Source organism: Tenrec ecaudatus, chromosome X (genome assembly GCF_050624435.1).
Source record: "Tenrec ecaudatus isolate mTenEca1 chromosome X, mTenEca1.hap1, whole genome shotgun sequence".
Taxonomy (NCBI): domain Eukaryota; kingdom Metazoa; phylum Chordata; class Mammalia; order Afrosoricida; family Tenrecidae; genus Tenrec; species Tenrec ecaudatus.
Genome location: NC_134548.1, coordinates 39,173,252 through 39,192,213, shown reverse-complemented (window position 1 = coordinate 39,192,213; position 18,962 = coordinate 39,173,252). Strand labels below are relative to the sequence as shown.

At 38.2% G+C, this 18,962-nt stretch overlaps 1 pseudogene; it reads right to left on the bottom strand.

The window, feature by feature from the left end:
- Positions 1–16,542: 16,542 nt before the first annotated feature.
- LOC142433278 (zinc finger protein 706 pseudogene) lies at positions 16,543–16,797 on the bottom strand (annotated as a pseudogene).
- Positions 16,798–18,962: the final 2,165 nt, after the last annotated feature.

Genomic DNA, 18,962 nt, shown 5'->3' with positions numbered 1-18,962 from the left:
ACTGAAATTCACTCATTTTTGCTACTATAAAGACCACTGGCAAAAGTACAGACTTTTAAATACAATCAATGCCTATATGGATCTGTTGTAGCTTCATTCAAATACTGTAGTCATGTTTCCTATTTTAGGAAATTTTCAGTACAAATACTTAAGACTTCAGAGCAAACACTTTTATGATAAACAAATATCAGTTCTTTAAAGGTGTTCATTAATAATCCATAGTTGAAAGAGTGCTCCAATCAAACCAATTTGTAATACACCTAATCAACATGAGTGAAGGTGGGGAGGGGCGGAGGTTGCCCATTTAATTGAAGCATAGCCTTTCAAACCACTTATCACTATCCAATGCAAAGAAACAGTGAGAAAGAATAGCATGGAGAAAATAGACAGGGGGACCCAGAAGAAGCAGATTTAAGAAAATAACAATTACAATTAAATGTGAAAGGTGAGAAGAAGTTAATTTGGAGATGAATAAAAGAGATGGAGAAAAAGACAAAGGAATTTGATAATAAGGTTGAGTCAGAAAAATTATCCAATTATGTTTGCATTATAGGACATCGAGGTATTTTGATTATTATTTTTTCCAAAGTATTTTTCATGAAATCATTATAGACTTTGCAGTTTTTGTGTTGTTACATATTTGTTACATCATTTGTTCAATTTTGAATAAAAGATAATCTGAAATCTTCTAATTATATCCTTTCTCCTAGATTAATGGAATATTTTTTCAGCCATAGGTTCAAATTTTTTAAGACTCTTATAGAATTAATTTGTTCACTTACTTAAACAGATTTGTTATAATGAGTCTACTTGGCAAAACTTTCTAATTCCAACAGATAAATTAAAAGAATGGAATAACACTAATCTTCATGGAAAAAACTTTGTGTTTTCAAAGAGTTTCTTTCAGCTGAAATTCTCTTACAATTAGTGGTGTGTATATCCAGAGAATAAAGCAATAATCCACAGTTTAATGCAGGAGTTAGTCATTGACATTTTGACCATGAACAGCTCTTTATTAAGCAATGTTCTTCAAGTGGCATTTTTGTTTTTGTTCCTAGGTGGCAGATTTGTAGAAGAGTGGCATCCAGAAATCATTGTAATTAAAGCAATATTTCTTGTAATTGTTGAACAGCATACTCTGTTCAGGGATTTCGAAACACTTTTCAAATGGTACATTAGTTTCACAGTATTGTTTTTTGTAAACTGTGAAAACTGAAGCACTTAGAATGATTCCCCCCACCACCAAGGTCTGCTGTAGATTTTCTTAGTCAACATATTTTAAAAATATCTCCTCAATATTAAGCACTGCTTCATTCAGTAGTTTTAAGAGAAAGAAAAGGCAAGGTTCCTAAAGTCAATTGTTTGATTTAATGAGAGAAAAAGAAGCAAAGAAAGGTAAGCAATTGTAGAAAACACTTATAAGAGCCAATTATGGATGTTCCCATTAAGATTGTTACCAATTAGACAACTGAGAAGACTAAAGAAAGTGGTTTCATTGTATAATTATAATCATTGTCCTTCACAAGGATTTAATGAGTGAGGCAAATGATTTGCCACTGCAAAGTAGAGATGACATTCTGGCAAGGATACCTGGACTTTTTGGTGATATTCAGGCAAAATAGATTAGAAATTACACAAGGATTGGCCTGTAGATTTACCACATACGCCATACAACTGAATTGTCCAAAAAGAAGTAAAAGAGACATGGCCCTTATGGAAAGGGAAGCTTTTGAGACAAAAGACCACAACATGTCAAAAGTTAGGCTGTGGAAGGGGAAGGAGAAATATGGAGAGAAGCCATTAGAAAGAAGTCTTGGGTAGCATTGTGCACATTGGGTAGCAAATCATCTGCAGAAGCTCTCTTTGGAGTATTGAGAAGCAGAGCTGTCACTCTGAGAAGTGAAGGACACCTACGCAAGCCAGCAGAGTTACTTATGGTGAACAAGTTTCACACGAACTTCCAGACTAAGAATAGACTATGAAAAAGGAATTTGTGAGGTATAAACCAATGGAAAATTCATGAAGGACAGCAGAATATTTTCAGATATAATACTGAAAGATTAGCCCCTCAGGCTGACTGGCACTCAAAATATGACTAGGGAGGTGCTGCCTCTTTAAAGTTGAGTCAATATTAATGGACTGGTATTGGGCATTTGGAATCAGATAATCATATGATTTGTTATACCAAGAGTGACCAAGTGGAATGGCATCACATTCATCATGAAAAATAACATATCAAGATCTTTCTTGAAATACAATGCTGTCTGTGATAAAATCATAACTACACTCCCATAACGAATAGGGGAAGTCCAGTTAATACAATTACTATGCAAATCTATACAACCACTAAAACCAGTGATGAAGACATTTAAGAATTCTACCCACGTCTTCAGTCAGAAATTTATCAAACATGCAATAAACATGTATTGATAACAGTGGCCAACACACTTTTTGGTTCCTCAAATATTATTGGACTCGTTTGGGGGTATATTTGCCCTGTTGATCCCTAAAATGACACCAGTTTACCCCCCATCAATTTTAGTCTTTGAGATACTGAACACATGCCATATGCTACTCTGCACTCTACTTACAGATAAAAATCATATTTTAATGTTGCATTAGTTAGCCTGAGATAGGAGAAATATATGCTGGCTTTAAAGTAGTTTATATTGTACTAAATATGTATGTCAAGTCACACTTCACATGGGGTCCTTGACTCCAAAGAAATATTTGAAGATTACAAATGACATGAACTTGAACTTTTCCCCAGGTGTCACTTCACCTTTATTAGGAACTGAAGAGCAGACAGCTCCAATATGTTATCTTAAAAAGTATCCAGAAATAAGAGTTACGATAAAATAAATAAGGAGATCTGATGGTGCAGTGGGTTGTGCGTTTCACTAGTAACCAAAAGGTCAGCTATTAAAGTCCATCATCTGCTCTGCAAGAGAAAGATGAGATTTTCTGATCCCATAAAGAGAAAGATGAGATTTTCTGATCCCATAAAGGTTATAGCCTCTGAAGCCTATAGGAGCAATTTCATTCTGTCCTACAGAATCACTATAGCTCATAGTCAACTGACTGTTGATGAGCTTGATACAATAAATAGAAATTTGATTTATTCCGAAACCCCAATTTAGTTTCTGTGACATTTAGGTTTATCATGTCACCATGGCCATTAGGAACATGTGGTTGGAATTTAGTCAGGTCAAAACTCCATTGGAAGGCAACTGAGATAAATGGCTCTGCAAGGGCCAGCCCCATCTCTCTTGCTCCCTGGTAGTCGGACCTGCGTGCTGCTGCTTTAGCTAGTTTAGCCTCAACCTGTGTGCTACACTCTCTATGGGCCAAGTCAACATGTGGATCCTGTTGCTAGAGCTGGCAGCTCCTTCAAGACCTGCTTCATCATGCTGCTGGTGCATACATCACTTGTGCTTCAGGCTGGTGGATTCTGTCCAGTGCATCGCTTGAGTTTGAGATCGCTTTGGGCCTGCTTTGCTAAACTCCCAAGCTAGACTATTGCTGACCCATTCTGCTGTCAGCTGCATTTGGGTAGAGTCTGCCTACCTTGCCTGAAGGAAGATTCTGCTGTTTGCTTCTTTGACCTTGGATCCAGCAGCCATGTGAGTTGAAGGACTATTCCATGGAACTGTTCCATGGAAGTGAGTTGAACTGAGGTCTCTGTACTGCTGTGTGGACTAATTAGCTGTCTATTCCTCCTCACAGTATAAACCTATCCATATAAATAATCACAAGTGTTCTGCTTTAGTTTCTCTAGGGCACCCTGCCCAACACAGTCTACTGGAGTTCAAGCTTCTTTATCAAAATTGAAAAGTTCATCTTGTTACAAGGTAACACAACTTCATAAAAACTCTTAAAAGAAAAGTTAGACTTTTTCTTATAAGAAAGCGTGGGTTCAACCTCATCTCAGGAACATTTAACATGAATTATCCATTGACTTCTATATATTAAAATGTGTTCAGAGATAAATAGGTCTTCAAAATATAAAAACTGCCATGAAGCTATATATTTTTGACACTCTATATTACATCTCACCTTCCACATATGTGCCTTTTCAATTTTCCTTATTTTCCACCCTTCTCAAGCTGTATTCTGGATTTGTAGTATGCAATTTGTAGCCTCTGTATAGATTGCACAACCTCCCATTCCAAAAAGAAAAACCCACTGCCATTTAATTGATTGCAATTCACAGTGACCCTATAGAACAGAGAATACTTTTCCCTTTGAGTTTCCAATGCTTAAAAATTTTAATGACTGCAGAGTAACTTGTGAGGTCAAACTACTGACCATATGATTCGCAGCTCAATGCTTGACTAACTAGTCACCTTGTATACATATACAGCATACCTTGGGAGTCACTTACTGGTAATACCTAATTCTTTAAAAAATATTTCTTAGCTTTTTGTCTTATCTTGTAATTTGTGGATTTGCATTCTTCTAACATTTAAAACTAGGATGAGAAAAGAATAAATTATTATAACCAAAGAGCTGAAAAAAACAGTGGACTACCATATCTAAGAAACTCGAGCTGATGGGGTCTAGCTAATGCTATTTTCTGAATCTAAACCCCAAGAAGTTGTGAAAACAATTGCTAAGTTGTGTAATTATTGGTGATTGGAATATGAAAGTTAGAAAAGAAGCAGTAACAGTAGAAATATGGCCTTGATGATAAAACAAAGCTGGCGACTGTATGATGATAGACTTTTGCAAGACCATAATTTCTTCATTGCAAATATCCTTTTGCAACAACATTAACAGAGATTCTACATGTGAGCTTTACCATATGGAATCCACATATGGAATCAAACAGACTACATCTGAAACAGCCCTGGTGGCACAGTGGTTACGTGCTGGGCTTCAATCCAAAACTTCAGCAGTTCAAAACCACCAGCCATTCTGCAAGGGAAGGCGAAGCTTTCTACTACTACAAGCAGTTACAGTGCCAGACACTCTACGAGGTCTGAAAGGGTCACTATGTGTTGGCATCTATTTGATGGCAGTGAATTTGGAGCAGAAAAGTACTATGGAGAAGTTCAATATTTTCAGCATGAAAAAGCCAGAGGTTGACTGGGGAGCAAATAATAAATTGAGTGTATAGAAGGTCAGGGTGAAGTTTAAGAAAATTAAAACAATTTCAAGAGAGCCATACTACAACCTTGAGTATATCCCACCTAAACTGAGAGTACAACCTAAAATCAGATTTGACACACTGATCATTAATGAACCAAAGCTTGCAAACTGCAGGATGACATCACGATCATCAAACATGAAGTAACTAAGAAGGTCATTGAAAAGACAGAAAAGACCAAAGTGGACATCAGAGGAATCTCTGAAACTTGTTCTTGAGTGTAGAGTAGCTAAAGCAATTAGAAAAAAATGATAAACTAAGAGAGCAAGCAGAACATTTCAAAGGGCAGCTTGAGAAGAGAAATTAGAGTATTATAATTAAATGTGCAGAGACCTGGAGTTAGAAAGTCACAAAAGACGAACACTCAGCATATTCCAAGCTGAACAAACTAAAGGAAAATATGCAAGTCTCTAGCTGAAATATTGAAAGGCCCTATGGTAAAAATATTAAAAGATACCAGAATCATCAAAAGAAGAGGATTATGCATGGTCACTGTGAAAAGAATTTATCAACATTCATCCATTTCAAGCGGTAACATATGATCAAGAACCAATGGCATTGAATGAAGAAGTCCTTGCTGCATTGAAGGCATTAACCCCCCAAAAAGCCTCCAGGAATATGTAGAATACCAACTAAAATGTTTCCATAAGCTGATGAAACACTGGAAATACTTACTTATCTATGCCAGGAAATTTGGAAGACAACTACTTGACCAACTGACTGGAAGTTATCCATATTTGTACCCATTCCTAAGAAAAGTGTCCTACTAGAATATGGAAATTATTAAACAGTATCACTAATAGCACAGGTGAGTAAGGTTTTGCTGAAGATAATTCAAAAACAGTTGTAGCAGTACATTGACAGGAACCTTTGAGAAATTCAAGCTGAATTCAGAAGAGGACTTGGCGTGGTAGGTAGCATTATTGAAGCCAGATGGATTGTGGAAACCAGAGAATACCACAAAGATATTTACTTATGTTTTATCAACTATACAAAGGCATTTGAGTTTGTGGATTATAATGAAATATGAATATCTTCTGGAAGAAGAAGGAAAATTCCAGAACACTTCATTGTGTTCACGTGAAACATGCACATGGAGCCAACAGGATCAGATAATGTGACTTGGTTTAAAATCAGGAGAGGTTTGCATCATGGTTGTATTTTTTCCAGCATTTAACAATTTTTATGTTTGGCAAATATTCAGAAACCTCAACTACATAAATAGAAACACAGGCTCAGGACTGCAGATAACACAGTGTTGCTTGCTCAAAGTCAAAAGGACTTAAAGTTCTTCCTGATGAAAATCAGACAGGAGTCTTCCTTACAGATTGCAGCCCATTGTAAAGAAGCAAAAACCCTTTCAACTATACCAGTAAATAAGATAATGAAGTCCCACCAGGCCCTGAGGATGATGACCCCAATTAGAGCAGCCAGTCACAGAGAGGACCACATGGCCAGCCCCACTATGAGACATGATGTCCCTCACTGACCCATGGCGCTACAGGGGACAGCACCAGAGACACAGTGTGGGAGTTGCGCCCAACCTGATCCCACCACACCGAGGCAAAGCACTGGGGGAATTCAGCGGAACAGCAAGGGAATGGAGTGGCAAGGTCCCCAGGGAATGCTGAAGGTGGCTTTGGGGCCAGGGCGTGGTGCCCCAACAGACTGGACTGGACAACACTCCTAAAGGCCAACAAATGATCCTTGAACTAACTACAAAAAAAAAAGATAATGAAGTTAAGAAAAGATTGACTATGTGAGGGATCTCATTGTACATGGATCCACAATCAATGCCCAAGTAAGCAGCGCCCAAGTGATCAAATGACATAATGCACTGGGCAAATCTTTAAAGTGTCAATGAACAAAGAAACCACTTTCATAAAAGGTGTGTCAGACTCAAGCCATCGTATTTTCAAATGAACAGTATTGAAAATATGGTGGACTGCCTAAAGAACAAACTATCAGTCTTGGAGAAAACACAGCCTGGATAATCTGTGCAAGAGAGAACGGACAGACTTCATCTCATGTGTTTGGATCAAAAACTCCCTGCCATTGAGTAGATGCCAACTCACAGTAGCCCTAAAGGACAGGGTAGCATTGCCCTTTTAGTTTGCCCAGTGTGTTAATCTTTATAGAAACAAAAAGCCTCCTCTTCTTCACTCAAGGTGGATGGTGGGTTCAAACTGCTTACTGTAGTTATAGCCCAACTCATAAACTACTACATCCCCAGTACTTCCTGCTTGGTAAAGCAGAGTCAGCAAAAAGAAGGAAGACTCACTGAGATACATTGACATCGAGACTGGAGCAATGAGCTCCACCATGACAATGGCTGTGAGAATGGCACAGGGATTTGCAGTGTTTTGTCTTGTTTTACGTAAATAGGGTCGCTATGAGTCAGATCCAATTCAAGACACCTAATAACAACAACTTTCGGTTGTCTTATATGCACACAAAAGCTAGACAATGAATAAGAAAGACCAAAGAAGAACAGATGCTTTTGATTTCTAGTGTTGGTAAAGCATATTAAATCTACCATGCACTACCAGAAAAGCAAACATCAGTTTTGTTAGATGTACAGCCAGGCGGTATAGAACATCATGTTAGGAACATAAATTTTCAGCAAAAATTATGAAGACCTTCAATGAGATGAATTGATATATGAAGGGGTACCTCAAAATGGATGTTTTCCCAAAACTATGTACTTAATTTTCTTTTTTTTACAAAACAACCTTACAACCTTCAAAGTACCCTCCGTTACACTTAATACATTTGTTACATCTGTGATTCCACTCTTGGGAACATTTTCAAATTCATCTGTTTGGATGGCTGATAGCACCTCCCGTGTTTTTTTCTTTACCTTTTTTTATGTCATCAAATCGCTGCATTTTCATGTCCCTCTGCATTTCTGGAAACAAAAAGAAATCACACGGAGTGAGGTTAGATGAGTCAGGTGCACGGGGCAAGAGAGGCATCCTGTTTTTTGCCAAAAACTGGCACACTGAGATGACTGCTAGAGCAGGTGCATTGTTGTGGTGGCAAAGCCAGTCCCTGTCTGCCACCAAACAGGCCTTTTTTGCCACAAACTGTTATGCTATCTTTTCAGAACCTCTAAATAGAAAGTTTGTTTAACAGCCTGACCTGGTGGAGCAAACTCCAAATTCACTATGAGTCTACATTTTTGTCCATTCAGGAAGTTGACAGATGTCCAGAACGAGGTTTGTCATCAATCGACATTTTACCTTTTTGAAAGAGAAACCTAGTCATACATGAGTTTTTGCCATACTATTGGCCTTATACACTGTGTTAACATCACAACAGTTTGTGTGGCATGTTTCCAGAGTGGGAAACAAAATCTCTCTTAAACTTGCCATCACAATAAACAAGATCTGAGGGAAAATACTTTTGTGAAAAAAAAAATCACTGAGATTAGAGAGAACCTTCCTACAAGAGACCACTGGGCGCACTAACTCAGAGTGAGCTTTTTGATGCTCACCTAGCATGAAAAATGCATACTATGAAAGCTCTGCCCAGAACAATTCCTTTTTCTTTTTTGAGCTACCCCCTAGTATATTTGCAACATTGGCCTCCAGTAGTAAAGACTGTAAGGATGATGCAGGATTGGGTAGAGCTTTGCTCTGTCGGGCATAGCAACCGCTATGAATCCGAACCCTCTAAATAGCACCTATCAGTAAAAGCAAGAGTATTTATTGGTATATTCCATAAAAATACATAAATACATAAATTTTGCATCATCATTATTTACTATATAGTTTCTGCTATTTCCACTCATTTGAAAATTCTAATTTTAATAGTTGTTTAAAATAATAATTATTACACTGTTATCATTATTATGGACCCCTTGTGGTATAATGGTTATGTGTTGGACTATGATCCTCATGGTTGGCAGTTCAAAACCACCAACAGCTATGTGGGTGAGAGACTGGGCATTCTATTTCTGTAAACAATGGTAGTCTACGAAACCCAGAGGGCGTTGCTATGTGTCAGGATTGACTTGATGTTAGTTAGTTGAGTTTGTTATTATTATTAATGAGGTTTTTTCTGGACATTCTATGTTTTCTGCTTAACTATTTCTAGTCTGCTTCCAAAAAGATTGAATGATTCAGAGCCTTAGAAATTCTGTGGGACAGTTCTACTTTGTCCTATACGGTCATGATGTGTAAGAATCTACTTGAAAAAAAAGTAAGTTTGATTTTAATTTTGTGATATAACTGCAAGTGCTCAGGTCTCCATTTTCACTCCACTCCACATCCTCAATATCGTCATCAGAGAGAGCTATAAAATCTCCTCTGGTGAAAAAAAAAAAGTCATGTTGTCCTCTTGAGCTGGGGAAGGCTTGACAGCACCTAACAACAGCAGATGTAGGTATAAGTGTTAACAGATGCATATAACTGGAATACATATCATTTTATATAAAAATATTTGTTCACATTTCTGATTCATTTCCTTGCAACAAATTCTGCCAAGTTAAATCACTAGTTCAAAAGGCTGAATAATTTTGAAGATGTTGGACTATTTACAAAATTCACCTTCAAAATTTTATATTGATTCCAATTCTCTCTACTGTGTATGGTACTATTTCTTTGATTTGATCCTTATTATAATTAGGTTTGTTTTCTTTTTCCTTTTCGGCAGATGAAAAATAAACAAAAACCTAACTTATTTTTATTTCTTATTTTGAAAACTGGAAAGCAGGAGGTGTTTTAAAAGTAAATCTATTGACTACATATGTTTCTTTTATAACTTCTACAGCTTGGCTAATTTTTCTTAGGAGAGTATGCCAGGTTGCGTTCTCTAGAGCAGCACAACCAACGATGTGTATTTAACTATTTTTATATCAAGAAATTGGCTAAAAGAGCTGGAGAAGCAGTTAAATCCAGTCTTGTTTGAGTCTGTCAGTCAGATATTATGCTGACAGCTTTTCTAGATTCTTGTAGCCATCAGAGTGGGTGAAACAGGAAGCAGGAAGATGAAGCAAGCAGCAAATCGGACTCATGGCTGCAGATTTGAATCAATCCAAAGCTGGCAGCCAATATGGCACCCTGGGCCAGCAGGCAATATGAAGCATCCACAGCTAGCAGGCACCATGAAAGATCTAGGAGCCAGATGCAGGATCCAAACCAGCAAGAAGAGAGAGCATCCCTCCCAAGGAGTTAGCTTAAGCAGGAGTAGGCTGCAACTCAAAGGAAACATCCTTTCAGTCTCAGCAGGGAGGTAACTTGAGAAAGGGGGTTGTAAACTCCTCTAATCCTCTCACAATTGATTTACTGCTGAGAACAGATTCCAACATGGAGTTGTGTATAATTTGTGAGCTCACACCCTGGTGTTTGGTGTTTGTTAGGCAACCCTATGCACAACAGACTGAAACTGCCTGGCTTGCTCCCTCCTCACAACTAGTCCTGTCCTTGTGCTCATAGTTGCAACCACAGTGTCAATACATCTCTTGAAGGCCTGTATTGTTATTATTTTTTTGCTGCACCTCTATTTTACTACCTATGATATCTTTCTCCAAGGACTGGTCTTGCCTGACAATATGTCCAAAGTATATAAGACAATATCTTAGCATCCTTGCCTCTAAAACACATTCTGGCCACACTTCTTCCCAGAAAATTTATTTGTTCTTTTTGCATTCCAGGGTGCTTTCAATATTCTTCTCCAGCACCACAATTCAAATGCATCCATTCTTCTTCAGGCTTCCTTATTCAATGTCCAACTTTCACATGTATATGAGGCAATCAAAAATACCATGACTTGGGTCAGGTGCACCTTAGTGCTCAAAGAAACATCCTTGTTTTTCAATACTCTAAGGAGGTCCTGTCCAGCTGATTTACCCAGTGCAACTCATCTTTTCATCTGTTATCTGCTACTTCCATGAGTACTGATTATGGACAAAAGCAAGATGAAATCCTTGACAATTTCAACCTATTCTCCATTTATCATGATGCTACATATTGGTCCAGTTATGAGAACTTTGGTCTCAGTTACATTGAGTTGTAATCCATGCCGAGTGGTATGATCCTTAATCTTCATCTGCATGTGCTTCACATTTTCCTCACTTCCAGCAAGCAAAGTTGCGTTATCTGCATATTGCAGTTGTTAAGAACCCTTCCTCCAATCCTGATTCCGCATTTTTCATTAAATAAGCCTCCTTCACTGACTATTTGCTCAGCACAGAGGTTGAATAAATATGATGAGAGGATGCAACCCTGATGGACCGCTTTCCTGATGTGAAACCATGCAGTATGCCCTTGCTCTGCCTCTTGATGCATGTGGAAGTTCCACATCAGTCCAATGAAGTGGTGCGCAATTAGCATTCTTCTAAAGGTTATCTAGAGTTTGTGATGGTCCACAGAGTTTAATGCCTTTGCACAATACAGAAAACATTTTTTTGGTATTCTCTGCTTTCAACCAAGATCCATCTAGCATCAACATTGATAACGCTTGTTCTATGTCCTCTTCTGAATCCAACCTGAATCTCTGGCAGCTCTCTTTCAATGTACTGTTGCCAACTTTGTGTGATGATCTTCAACAAAACTTTACTTGCATGTGATATTATCATATCATGGGAGAGGCCTAAAATGGCAAACAGCAAGACTTCTCATCTAGCCAAGTTAACACAAAACAGAACTATCACAGAGGTGAAAATTTTCTTTCACTACATTTGAAAAACAAAACCCTTCACCAATTATAATTAACCACTTGACTATCTCTTAGAGTGTGCCTTCATTCTACTTATTTTCTCTTTCTTTTATAATTACAGTTTGTAATTTTTAATATAGGTTTATACTTTATTCTCTCTTCATTTGAATTTTGCCAGGGATATCATTCTCTAAAGAGAAAGTAAAACTTTATGCTTGGTTCTTTTAGTTATTTTGAGCTTTCTTCAACTTCTACAAAGTCTATTCTAACTCATAGCAACACTATATAGAGTTTCCAAGGCTGTAAATCTTCATGGAAGTAGATAGCCTCATCTTCTCCTGCAGAGTGGCTAGTGGTTGGACAACTGACCTTGAAATTAACTGTCCAAACCTACCCGGAAGCGTCATAATGGCTCTTATCTAGCATGTACCAATAAGTACTGTTTTTGATCTTGTTGTTATGTGCCTCAAACAAATCTGTCTTGGAATAGAGCAATTTATACACACTGTCTCCTGGCATTACATGCAATCCTCTTAATGAAACAACTCTTCCCGCTTCTTCCACAGGTTTCTCTTTCCCATTCTTCCTTCTTCCGTGTTTTTTCCTGCCATCTAAACTTTGTTTTGGGGCAAGCATTGCTTTTTCTCTCTTCTATAGTTGATTATGTTTTGAAGTTATGCATAAGATTTTGGTTTTTTAAAATCATTTTAATGGGGCTCATACAACTCTTATCACAATCCATTGTATATCAAGCACATTTGTATATTTGTTGCCCTCATTATTCTGAAAATATTTGCTTTCTGCTTAAGTGCTTGGTCCTCATTTTTCCCCTCCCTTCCGGCTCCCCCCTTCCTCATGAACCCTTGATAATTTATGGATAAAATTTTCAATGGCTATTTCTATGATGTGGCATCTGAATCCTTTTTCATTTTTTTTCTGGAAACTTCACCGAACCCTGTTCACTTTGGATGGCTCTGCTGACATTTGAAATACCAGTGGCATAGCTTTCAGCATCACACCATACCCAAGCCATTTCAGTATGACAAAGTGACAGACAGGTGGTGGCCAAAATTCGTACTACATACTTTGTAGATGTTGTCAGAAGAGCATAGTTCTGGAGAAAGACATTATGCTTGTTAAAGTAGAAGGCCAGGAAAAGAGAGGAGGGCCCTCAAATGAGAAGGTCTGACATAATGGCTGTAGCAATAGGCTGAGGCACAGGAATGGCTGGAGGATAGTGCAGGACTGGGCAGTGTGGCATTCTGTTGTGCACAGGGTCGCTATGGGTCTGAACTAACTTGGTGCCACCTAACAATAACATAGTTGTTTTTATAAAGGATAAGTTCCTTGTGAGTGTTATTGTTCACATTATAGGTCTTCTGCTGTTTGTCTGCAATATGATACCCAGAGGGGCACAAGAGATTCAGTTCCAGGTTTGAAGAGTGTCTAAAAGCCACAATCTGAGGGGTTCCAACAGTCTGTACCAGACCAGTAAGTTTGATTTATTTTTATGATTTAAAATTTTCCCTCCCATTCTGGTAAGGGCCTTCTGTGGGCCTGATCAGAATAGTTATTAGCCATTGCTGGACACCATCTAGTTCTTCTGGTTTCAGGGTAGTAGAAACTGTAGTCTTCATGATCCATTAATCCTTTGTTTATTTGAGTTTAAAACATTATCCATTGTTTTATTGAGTCTTTAATTTCTTTATTCTACTTTACTCCAGATGGAGAGAGAGTTGTATCTTAGATGACCATGCATTTGCTTTTAATCAAATGATGCTATATGGATATTTCAGACCTGTCACATTAAAAATACTACTAATAGCTCCATTGAAAATAAAGTAATATCTTAACATCAAATACAGACATACTGAAACTCATTGCCATTGAGTTAATACTGACTCATATTAATACCCTGTGGATTTCTGAAATTATAACTGTTTATAGGAGTCAAAGACCAAATAAGGATATATTTATTGTTATTTGAAGGGAAATTGAGAAAGGGAATATATTTTATAGTTTACTTTTAAACGTTTCCAATTAATACCAAATATCTTTGTCCTTTCTGAAAATAAGTATATCTAAAACAAGCTCAACATTTTTTTTCAGGAGGCCTATAAAAATGTCCTTATAATGTCAAAATACTCAAAAAAGTCATTCATAACAACATCCCATTTTCAAACTATTAGAACACTTTATATCAAGGGTATACATATTTATTAAAATATTAAAAAATAAAAATATAAAATATGTTATTATACTTAACATAACCCACAGACTAGTTCTTTTTTGCTCACATCTACTATTCAGGAATACTGAAGAATTCCCTTCTTCCTGAATGTACTAGGGAAGCATGGGAACTAGAAAGTTGTTTTCTTTCTAAAAATAATAAGCTTTATAATGATAAGAAACTTGGTGTTATGTTTGAATTGTGTCCCATGAAAAGTTATGTTGATGTTCTACGCCCTTGTGGTGAAGTGAAATTACTTGGTATGACTCTTTCACAGTCTTTGTAACTTGGACCAGTTACTGAGTGGGGTCATACAAATAAGGACTCTACCTGAAGAGATTGATCAGTTTGCCTTTGCACTGAATATAAGTGAGCCATGTCAGTAGCAGGGAGAAACAATCTCAAGATGAACAGAAAGGGAAGTCATGTTTGTTCAGTTTCATTATATGGAGAAGTGACAACGGGAGAGGCCATGAAGGAGCAGCTGTCGCAACAGCAAACACCATGAGAAGGAGTAGCTGACATCCTGACCCTCAGAATAAGTAAAACTGGCTTATGGTGTGGATTGCCCTTTGGGCATTTAGCAACACTAAATGAGTTTCATAACACTTGCCTGAGCAGTCCAGAGGGCATGGGACCATGTGGTATAGAATGAGGAGCAGAGAAAGTGAAAGAGGCACGTCTACTGGCATGGCTGAGAAGAGATACTGTCATTAAAGAAGTGTATCCTTCGTATTTTCTGATCTTGATTTGATGTATTCTGCTAATAAGCCTCCAGAATAGTGAGTATTGTCTGTAAGTGAGTTTTGTAAGGCCATTGTAATAAATTATTGATCCCTACAGAGCTCTACTGGTGTAGTGGTTATGTGTAGGCAGTTCAAAACCACCAGCAGCTCCATGGGCGAATGATTAAGCTTTCTACTTACTCTTGTCAATAGTTACAGATTCAAAAATCCACACGGGGTTACTGTGAGTCAGCACTGACTCAATGACACTGAGTTTGGAGTTTTGATTTTGGCAGAGAAATAGAGTACTGTGGGAAGGATGGTTAGTGTCAAAATAAGGTAAAGGAATAAGGTAAAATGTGGAGCCTTGTCTGACCTCTGTCTCAAAGTAATTGTCCTTGGGAAGATGTGGAGCTATATTCACCTTCTCCTTTGTGTAGCCTGAGAAATTTAGATGTGCCAATAAGCAATTTCCTCAGTTCTATATCCATAGGTGAATCCCTGATGGAGTAGTTGTTAAGTATTGGGTTGCTATTCTCATGGTTGGAAATTCAAAACCACCAACAGCTCTGTGGGAGAAAAACTGGCTTTTCTTTTTTCCCTGTGCTGTAAAATCAAAGTACTACTTTATTAAATGAGTTATTTTTACAAAAATGAACATCAATATTATTATAATTATAAAAAAATTAACAAGGGTGGACTTATTTTAAAATTTCCAAATCAGTGTCAACTGTACATTTACACATAATTGTCTTTGTATGATGCCCCAAAGGGAAAACCAGAAAACATGTGTTGTTGTAGCCCCTTTATTTTTGTTCATCAACAGTTTGTTAGAAAAACTGTCCCTCGATGCAAGAAATCTTTGTTCTAGTAACCTGGGATTCTGTGATGCTCACCTACTCGACACAATTGCTGAAGACAAGATGTATGCATAAGCAAATGTGGTGAAGAAAGGTGATGGTGTCCAGCTATTAGAAGAAATAGCATCTGGGGTCTTAAAGACTTGAAGTTAAACAAGTGGCCATCTAACATGGAAGAAGCACATCAGCCTGTGTGATCATGAGTTGTTGATGGGATAAGATATCAGGCATTAGAAGATCCAAAACAAACACCACAAGGATGCGAATGAGGAGGGTTGGAGTGGAGAGTCAAAGCCCATCTGTAGACAATTGGACATCCCCTCACAGAAGGGTCACAGGCAGGTACCAGTCAATCAGGGTGCAGTATAGCACTGAGGAAACACACAGCATTCCTCTAGTTCTTAAATGCTTCCTCACTCCCACTATGATGACCCCAGTTCTACCTTACCAATCTGGCTAGGTAAGAGTAGATAAGAACTCTCTACACATGAATACAGGACAGACAAACCCCTCAGGAACATTAATGGGAGTAAAGATACCATGAAAGTTGGGGGCAGAGGAAGAAAGGAGGAATCAGTCGCAATCATCCACATATAACACACACACCCTGGAGGGACAAACAACAGAAACATGGGTGAAGGGAGACAGCAGACAGTGTAAGATAAGAAAATAACAATAATTTGTAATTTATCAAAGGTTCATGATGGTGGGAGGTGGCAGGAGGGAGGGATAAAGGTGGAGCTGATACCAAGGGTACAAGTAGAAAGAAAATGCTTTGAAAATGATAATGGTAACATATGCACAAATGTGATTGATACAAGAGCTGTAAGTGCCCTCAATAAAGTGATTGGAAAAAAGTAAGAAATGCAGTTACAGGTTTACTATCTAAGGGGTGAGACAGTAGAAGAGTCAACGGTATCATGAATTCACCTGCAAACAACTTTGTGTTTGAATATCAGCCAATTCTGGAGGAAGTGGAGTCACACGATGTTTGCTTTCAGAGTGCTGCTTGAAGGTCGTAGAGTCTGGCACTAATGCCCTACCCACAGGGCAGGTCTATATTAAAGCAGCCTTGGCAGCAGCTTTTTGGTCATGCCCTTGTTTCTTCGTTTGTCCAGCTTGCTTTTTGACATTTTTCGGATAAGACTGTATCTTCTGCTGATCAAGAGCCATATCCGGACTGGGGAAGTCTTGCATTGGAGATAAGCTCAGCATGAGAGGGCCCAAAATTGGTTTTTGTAATCCCATAAACAGTCACAATCTCTGAAACCTTGAGGGGTCACTATGAGTCAAAATTGACTTGGTGGCAGTGAGTTTTTTACTCATAAGAAAGACTGTGTTTGGAAAGGGGATTTTACTTTTATTATGTTAATGAGCTTAGGCTAAGCACCAAACCTAATCACTTCCAAATCGTGTCTTATAAAGAGAGCAGCACAGACACAGAAGCACCCAGGGGAAAGAAAGATTCCAGGAGAGCCAAGCCAAAGGAATTCCCAGGATTACCAGCCGAGATCAAACAAGAAGAGAGTGGCTCCTGAAAGGAATCTACATGACCAAGAACCTGATTTGAATTATTAGCATCTAGAAATTGAGAAAATAAATATGTTCTGTTCAATGATAGACTTGGGGTATTTGTGATACAGTGACTCTAGATAACTAACACTTGATAATCCATTGTTTCTAATAATTCTGTCAATGATTATACGTCTATTTTTTGCTTTTCTGTTAGTAAACTCGAGACAAATTTGCTTGCCTTGGTGGGGGCCCTTCTTAGGTGGGGGTCTATTGTGATCCCAGAAAGCCAGCTCTGCCACAAATGCTCTAGTAATCTCTGTCTTTGCAGAGTTCATAGACTCAACTGACAGTGCTGTTATACCTCCACCTGCTTTCAGGTTAAGAGCAAAACTGTGGTTGAGATCCCGTGGTCTTGCATGAGAAAGGCCCTTTTTGGCTCATACTGTGTCAGAGTAAACTACTGCATTCATAATCGGGGGTACAAAATGGGGATGTCTTAATATAGACAAACTAGGGACACTAAAAGCTATGAAACACTATCATAGTCAAGCAGGTGTCTGCAAAAATTCAGGCAAGTATATTATTAAAATTTTTAATCAGTAAAACTTTGACAGTTTTAACTTGTTTACCACTGTGATAGGTTTATTGTGCCTACTAGTCCAATAGGAATAAGCGGGCAGAGTTCTATCAGGTCGCAGCTTGATTGGAGGGCAACTGAGATAAATTAAAGACTGCCAGCATCCCATATCTCTTGCTCCTTGGTGACTGGACCAGCGTGCTGCTGCTTTAGCTAGTTCTCTGCCTCAACCTGTGTGTTATATTACCTAGGATCCTGTTGCTAAAGCTGGAGGCTCCTTCAAGATCTGCTTCACCATGCTGCTGGTGCATACATCACTTGTGCTTGAGGCTGGTGGATTCTGTCCTGTGTATCGCTTGAGTTCGAGAACACAACGAGTCTGCTTTGCTAAACTCCCAAGGTAGACTATTGCTGACTCACTCTGCTGTCAGCTGCCCATAGGTAGACTCCGCCTACCTTGCCTGAAGGAAGACTCTGCTGTTTGCTTCCTTGACCTTGGACCAGGCAGCCCACATGAGTTGAAGGACTACCAGTATATTAACTGTTCCACGGAAGTGAGTTAAACTGAGCCCTCTGTACTCTGTGTGGACCAAATGGCTGTTATATTCCTCCTCTGTCTGTATGTGTATGCATACACATACAGACAGACGCACACATATACATACAAACACATACATATATATATGATCATAAGTCCTGGTTTTGTTCTCCAGAGAACTCTGCCTACTAACACAACTACTTAGCTTAATTACTCAAATCACACATTAAATATTTTACACATGTAAGCGAGCTTCAAAAAGTTGGTTGGTAAATGGAATTAAAAGATAATACAGTTATCTCACAAACTTTTAAAGCACGTTTATATATGAGTTCTTCAAAACCAAACTCACTGTCATCGAGTTAATGCTGACTCCTGATTCTATAGGACAGGGTAGAACTGCCCCTGTGATTTTCTGAGAATATAGCTCTTTATAGGAGTAGAACGCCTGATCTTTCTCCTCCAGAGCAACTGGTGGTTTCAAACTACTGACCTTGAGATTATCATGCCACCATGTAACCTTCTAAACTAAGAGATCCCTCTGGTGATTTGTAATGCAGGGTCACTATATTACAGACAGTCCTCAGGTTATTAATGTGAGTTTTATAATCCATAGTTACAAACCAATCTCTATAAAGCCTATTGTATTAAAATTATATGCACTTGCTCCACAAAAAAGTATGAAAATTTACAATGTGTACACAACTG